This window comes from Corvus cornix, chromosome 9 (genome assembly GCF_000738735.6).
Source record: "Corvus cornix cornix isolate S_Up_H32 chromosome 9, ASM73873v5, whole genome shotgun sequence".
Taxonomy (NCBI): Eukaryota; Metazoa; Chordata; class Aves; order Passeriformes; family Corvidae; genus Corvus; species Corvus cornix.
Genome location: NC_046339.1, coordinates 23,818,950 through 23,824,949, shown reverse-complemented (window position 1 = coordinate 23,824,949; position 6,000 = coordinate 23,818,950).

Genomic DNA, 6,000 nt, shown 5'->3' with positions numbered 1-6,000 from the left:
ACACTTCCAGGGACGGGGCATCCATGACTGCTCTGGGCACCCTGTGCCAAGGTCTTTCCAAACCAGCACGTGTAGGACACAGCCTCCACGGCCATGGGGGTCCTCAGGGCACCAGCTCAAGTGGAGCATTCCCAGGTTTCAGGTGGGGAGGAGGAATATTCAGCAGTGGCCCCATTCCCCACCACCATGGGCAGCCTTTGGCCCTGGAATTCCCACACTCGCTGCCCTCGTGGGTTTGCAGAGGAGGGGGTGTTGCAAACAGCAGCTGGATGAGCAGCTGTTTTAAAATCTGGGATAGGAGATGTGGAATCAACGACAGATCTGGAGAACAACTCCCTGCACTGGGGGTGCAGAGGGGATGTTGGGAAAATGCTCTGTGCCCAACCCCAACACCGCTCTGCTTCCACCTCCCTGGCACTCTTTGTCTTGTAAAATCATCGTGTGGGACCCTGTTTCCTTTGGCATCTGGTCATAAGGCAAACCACTGGATTTCACTTCCTATCTCCAGCTTATCCAAGAGTTTTCTTCAGCCACGGGGTGGCCACAGGAACATGGGGCAGAGGAGCGATGTCCTGCTCGTGGAGGAAATGTAGCCAGGAGCTGCTTGGACTCTTTCCAAAGCCTCCCTGCAGGTTTGAACTGCAGGGAGTTTTGAATTCCCTCAATTGTCACGAGATTTCTTGTTCCTCATGTCAGACTCTACTTACCAGGATCATCCTGAGGATGTTGAGGACTGAAATAGAAGAACTACAGCAGGATGTCCTGAACTGAGTCTGGACTGGCAGAGAGCTCCTTGAGGGACAGCACCATCACTCTCCCAATCCAGTGGGATCTCTGGTAGCCCAGGCTCAGCCGTCCTTTGGAGGATGATGCCCATTCCCACCCCCCAGGCAGCACCTGAGAGCCAAGAAGGGACCACAGGGGATACAACCAGGGAACAAAACCTCTTGAGTGATGCACAAACCCTCCTGAACCTCTGCACCTTACTCCAGTCCAGGGTCTGCCTCTAATTAGGCTTTAAGAGACCAAGAGGTCATTTTCCTGTCCAGCCTGGAGAGAAGAGCATCCCAGGTTATCCAAGCAGAACCTGCCTGCGAGGTCCCACTGCCCCTGAGGTGTGGCAAGGCTGGCAGCTCGGGGCTAAAATCAGCTTCTCTTCCCTGCCTGGAGCTGGAGATTTAAACCTTATCAGTGCTGCTAAAGTTTTTAATGGATATCAATGGGGTAAAGTTCACAAACAAAGCGGGGATCGATGGGTGGAATAATACAGTATTGATCGGGGTGCCGGGAGCCGATGCACCCCGTGATCGATAACGAGAACAGATCACATTCCCCGGCTCTCACTTACTGCTCACCCGGCGCCACGCTCCGGGGAGGAGCTCCTGGGAAGGGAGCACATTCCAGAGCTCCAGGCTGTGCGAACAGCGGGCACTGCCTGGCGGGTTTGTGTCTGTAGCGCTCCTCAGACGGGCTCCCCGTTGCTGTCACCCCCCTTTTAGCCTTTGCTAAGGCTGTTTGTGGCTGGAATTTCTCCCTGAGATGTTGACAGGGAGAAATTCTCTGTGCAGCTGCCTGGGCAAGGAGTATTTCCCTACCTGCACCAGGACAGCCTCAGTCTGAGGGTTGGGTGTATGTTTTCCCAGCAGGATCACCTGAAGTTTGCCACACCAGACTGAAATCCTGGACTTTTTCCCTCAGGTTCCCTCTTCAAGCAGAGTTTGGTTGGGGGTTCTCAAGAGAAGAGGGGCATCAGGAGCAGCACTCCTTTGATTGCAATGATATTGGTTTTTTTATTGAAGGAACAGGCACCGGGACAATGGGGTAAGAGCTGGACTAGGCCGGGTTTAGGATGGAATGAGAAGGTTTCTAACCATGCTTGAGCTGAGCCCTTCTGGAGGGTAAAATTCACTTTTGGTGTGGGTAGAGTGCAGCAGGATCCTGCCCACGCTGGGGTGCAGCCCCCATGATCCAGCTGTGCTCCGGAGATACAGAGGGACCATATTCCCAATGATCCCATACCCTGCTGCATCCCACACCCCCCAGCCAGCACAGCAAGGCCGAGCTCAGCTCACAGCCCACCCCTAAAGCACACAGAAGGGCACAATTCCCACCTCCTGTGGCTTGATGCCGGCGATTTCACACCCCGTGGTCTGTGCAGGAGTGCTGGGGAGAGGAGCCTGCTCCAGCTGCCATCACCCACCACTGCCTGCTCTCCAGGGAACTTCCTTCCCTCTGGAAGTCGGGAGCAGTTTGGTTTCCACACCTCTGAGAAGAAAACTGCCCTCCCCCCCCTCCACCCTGCCTGCTCCAGCCAGGGCTGCGCTATCCAATTGTTCTTTTTCGAGGAGCATTTGCTGCTTCCAAAGGTTTGAGGGAGCAGGAGGTGCTCATTGAGTTACTCACTCTGTTAGACACGGATCTTAATGGATGGTATTGATTGGAAGAAACAAAGCAGCAGTTTTCTCTCTCTCTGTCCAGGGATTTCTGGGCTCACATGAGAAGAGTTCGCTGCCTTGTGCTCTAAACAACAAAATACCACATTACAAGGTCCCCAGGAGTCCCTCAGGGCAGCGCAGCAGCGAGAGCGAGAAATGTGCAAGGTGTTAATGGGATAACAAATTAATAGGGAATGGGATTAGGCAGGGACACAGGCTGTACCAGGGCTCCCCAGGTCTCTGGTGCCGAGCTCTAATCCGTTCTTGGCACGTCAGCCTGGCCGACAGATGAACACAACAGGAACCCACCTGATTCCTGGGGCCACTGGGATCTCCAATGGCAGCTGGGACAGCCACGGCATCGGGAGCAGCCAAAAGACAATTTTAGGGGAAATCAGCGCCCGCAGTACCTGGAAAGGCAGCGAGATTCTGTCCTGCAGCATTGGAGAAGCGGGATGGAGCAGCCAGCTTGGAAACAGTTTTTAAAATCATTACCTGACTCTCTGTTGGCCCATGCAATTTTCCCATCCATCTGCCAGTCATTTGGGAAGGTCAAGAGCAAGGACATGCAAGTTTGGGGACCTGAGACTCACTGCTGCTCCTCTGCTTTGCTGTCACCTGCAGGCAGCTGGCCTTGGCCACCGAGACTCCCTCACCTGGCCATCCCCACCCAGACACTTGCCTGGATGAGCCATCGCAGAGGGGACATTTGAACCCAAAATCGTTGTCAGTGCCACTTCCTTGCCAGGAGAACCTGAGTCCCATTTCCAGCTTCAGGATCTTGGATTGGAAAGGGCTCATTTTACCAAGAGAACAACCCATCCCTCTCTCATTGCCCTGGCACCTCTGAGAATTCCTCTGCCTCTCATGAAATATTGATCCCGGGCCTTTGGGATGAGTGAGAGACCCCGGTATCCCACCATCCACAGGGCTGCGGTCCCTGCTGGCATCAAGACAAAACCAAAAGGGCTTTCACCAGTGGGATGTGCCGAAGTGGGGAAGGTTTCTCTGCCTTTTAACCATGATGCTGATCTTTGGTGAGCCATGAGGTTCTGGGGGATAACTGCCCCCTCCAGCCCCTTGGCCGCGGTGCTGCTGGGCTGCGAGCAGGATGCTCTGCAATCCTTCATCCAGTGTTCCCTGACAACCCTCTGGCTGTCCCTGACATTGATGAGTTACTTATTATCCCTGGGTTTTATCTTTTGAAGGGCCCCCTGTCTTTCCTAGATCATGTTAACAAGACAGCCATGGAGAGCCGTGGCCCTGGGGGTCTTCATTAGTTCTTCCCAGATTTATGTTCCCTGCCAGCTCCGTGCAGAGCTTTGGGCATGGCTGCACAATGCTGGGGTCACCGGGAGATTCCGCAGGTCAGGACCTTGATCCTTTCATTCCTAAATGGCAGGGGAGCTCTGCAGTCATCTCAGGGCTCCAGCTGGGAAATGCTGACACGAGGAAGGATACCTGCACACCCACATTCCGGATCTACACGGTGCTCCTGGTGCCAGGAGGCACCACGGGATGGAGTTCCAAAGGATTTCCAAAGCCAGCCCTCGGTCCTGCTCAGGGGTGTGAGATCAGCGCGGCCTTTCGGGTGGATCGCAGGAGGGGGCCCCATTTCCATGAATCCCTCAGAAAACGAGGTCCTGGAAATGTTTTACCACCACGCTGCACTGCAGGTGAACATGAAGGGTGAGATCCACACCCCATGGATTATACTCAGTGTTCCCAGAAGGAAACTGAGCTGGAGACCTGAGTGTGAGGCTCCCGCCCACCTGACCCACACCTGAGCATGGACTCGCCCCCATCCAATCCTGAGTGGGATCTCCCATCCACTGCATCGACACCTGAGCACGGGCTCCCACCCACCTGACCCCCACCTTCAATCACTGAGCTGCAGAACAGGCTGCACTCCCCAATTCCCTTCCCTTCCCACTGGTTTTTTTCCCAGAACAGGCAGTTTTGCACTTCTCCCCTCGCCCCATCCCCACAGCCACCTGCAAGGATGGTGCATCCCATCCCCTGCCCTGCTCCAGCTGACCCCATGTCCATGGGGCACCTCCAGCCCCATCCTGTTTTTCCCAGCTGCTGCTGACAGTGAATTTGCTCTTGGTTAGCAATGGAAACACCACCACCTTCAGGATTCCCCCACACCTTCCCTCTTCCTCCAGGGAAGCTCCCACATCTCGAGCACGCTCAGCACCAGGTCTAGGGACGAGCAGGTTACCAGAAGAACCACCCTCCATCAAAGACTCAGCTGGGACCTAAAATCCCAGCTGCATTCCAATGAATACATCTCCATTCACACCACTGGATCCGCATTAATTTGGAGCAGCTGGGGCCAGGCTTGTTCAAGGCTCCTATAAAAAAGAACCTCTGCCTCCCAGCTCCCACTCTCTTACAGCTCCAACCCATAATTTACCAAGTGAGAGGTGACCTAAAGAAATTCCTGAGTGGCTGGAAAATGAGAGGGAGGAAGGAACCATTTCATTGTGTAGGCTACCACTGGCAAAGCGGTGCTTGCGCAGGTGCTAAAAAAAGGGAAGGAATCTGGGAAGCCACAATAACAATGTAAAAATTCCAGCATTCAGGAGGCATCAGAATGGCTAATGATGGAAGGAAGGGGTGCAGTGGGTGGTGCCACCCACGTTTCCCCAGAACAGCATCCTTTGGCAATTCAGTATTTCAAAGTCCCCCTGAAGATTTATTAAAAGTGACAAAGTTGTTCTGGGTTTGAGGAATAATGAGCTCCTCCAAGATTTTTTGGGGGGGGGGAAAAATTATAGAGAACTGTGAGTCCCACCTGTGGCTAAATTTGCTGCAGCACAGGTGGGTGAAATCCAGCAGCAGCTCTTTCCCTGTGGAGTGTCCTCAAAACCACAGCACCCTCAAGGTTGGAAAAGACCTCTGAGATCATCGAGTCCAGCCTTGCTTGCTTGATGTCCTCTGCTTTCCTTTGGATTCGAACATTCCTGGTGGACAGAAATGGCCCAGCTGGGGTGTGTTATCCCAGCACAGTGACCCTGCTGACTGGCGAATTCCTAAAGACTTCATGTGCCTGCCATACTTGAGGATGGAGCTGGAGTGACCAGGTGTGATGTATGGGGAGAAAAAACAGCCCAAGGCATTCCTTTGGCCCTCTCCAAGTCCTTGTTTAATATTAACAGGAGCACCTCGTGCTCATGTAAGTTTGCTCCATGCCAAAGGAATCCGAATCAAGGTGTTAATACTTAATGCAAACACCCTCCCTGCTGTTTCACGAGGTTTAAAAAGGTGATCAAGACTTATTAGGATTAAGGGCTCATTTCAGCTGAATTGATCAGATGGCATTTAGGTGTAATTTCAGCTAAAAATACAGGCAAGGAATAAGCAGATTTTATTTCTATATACGATCGTCTCCTCCTCTCCCTCTCCCTGTGCCATGCACACATGCGGACGTGTTCACACCCTCAGCAACTCTGCCTGCTTTGGGTGGGTTGGGGCTTTTTGTGCACTGGGAAAGGCTCTTTGGGCTGGCTCTGCAGGGAGGACAGTGCTGCCTTGATCCCATCCCATGGATTTAAACCGC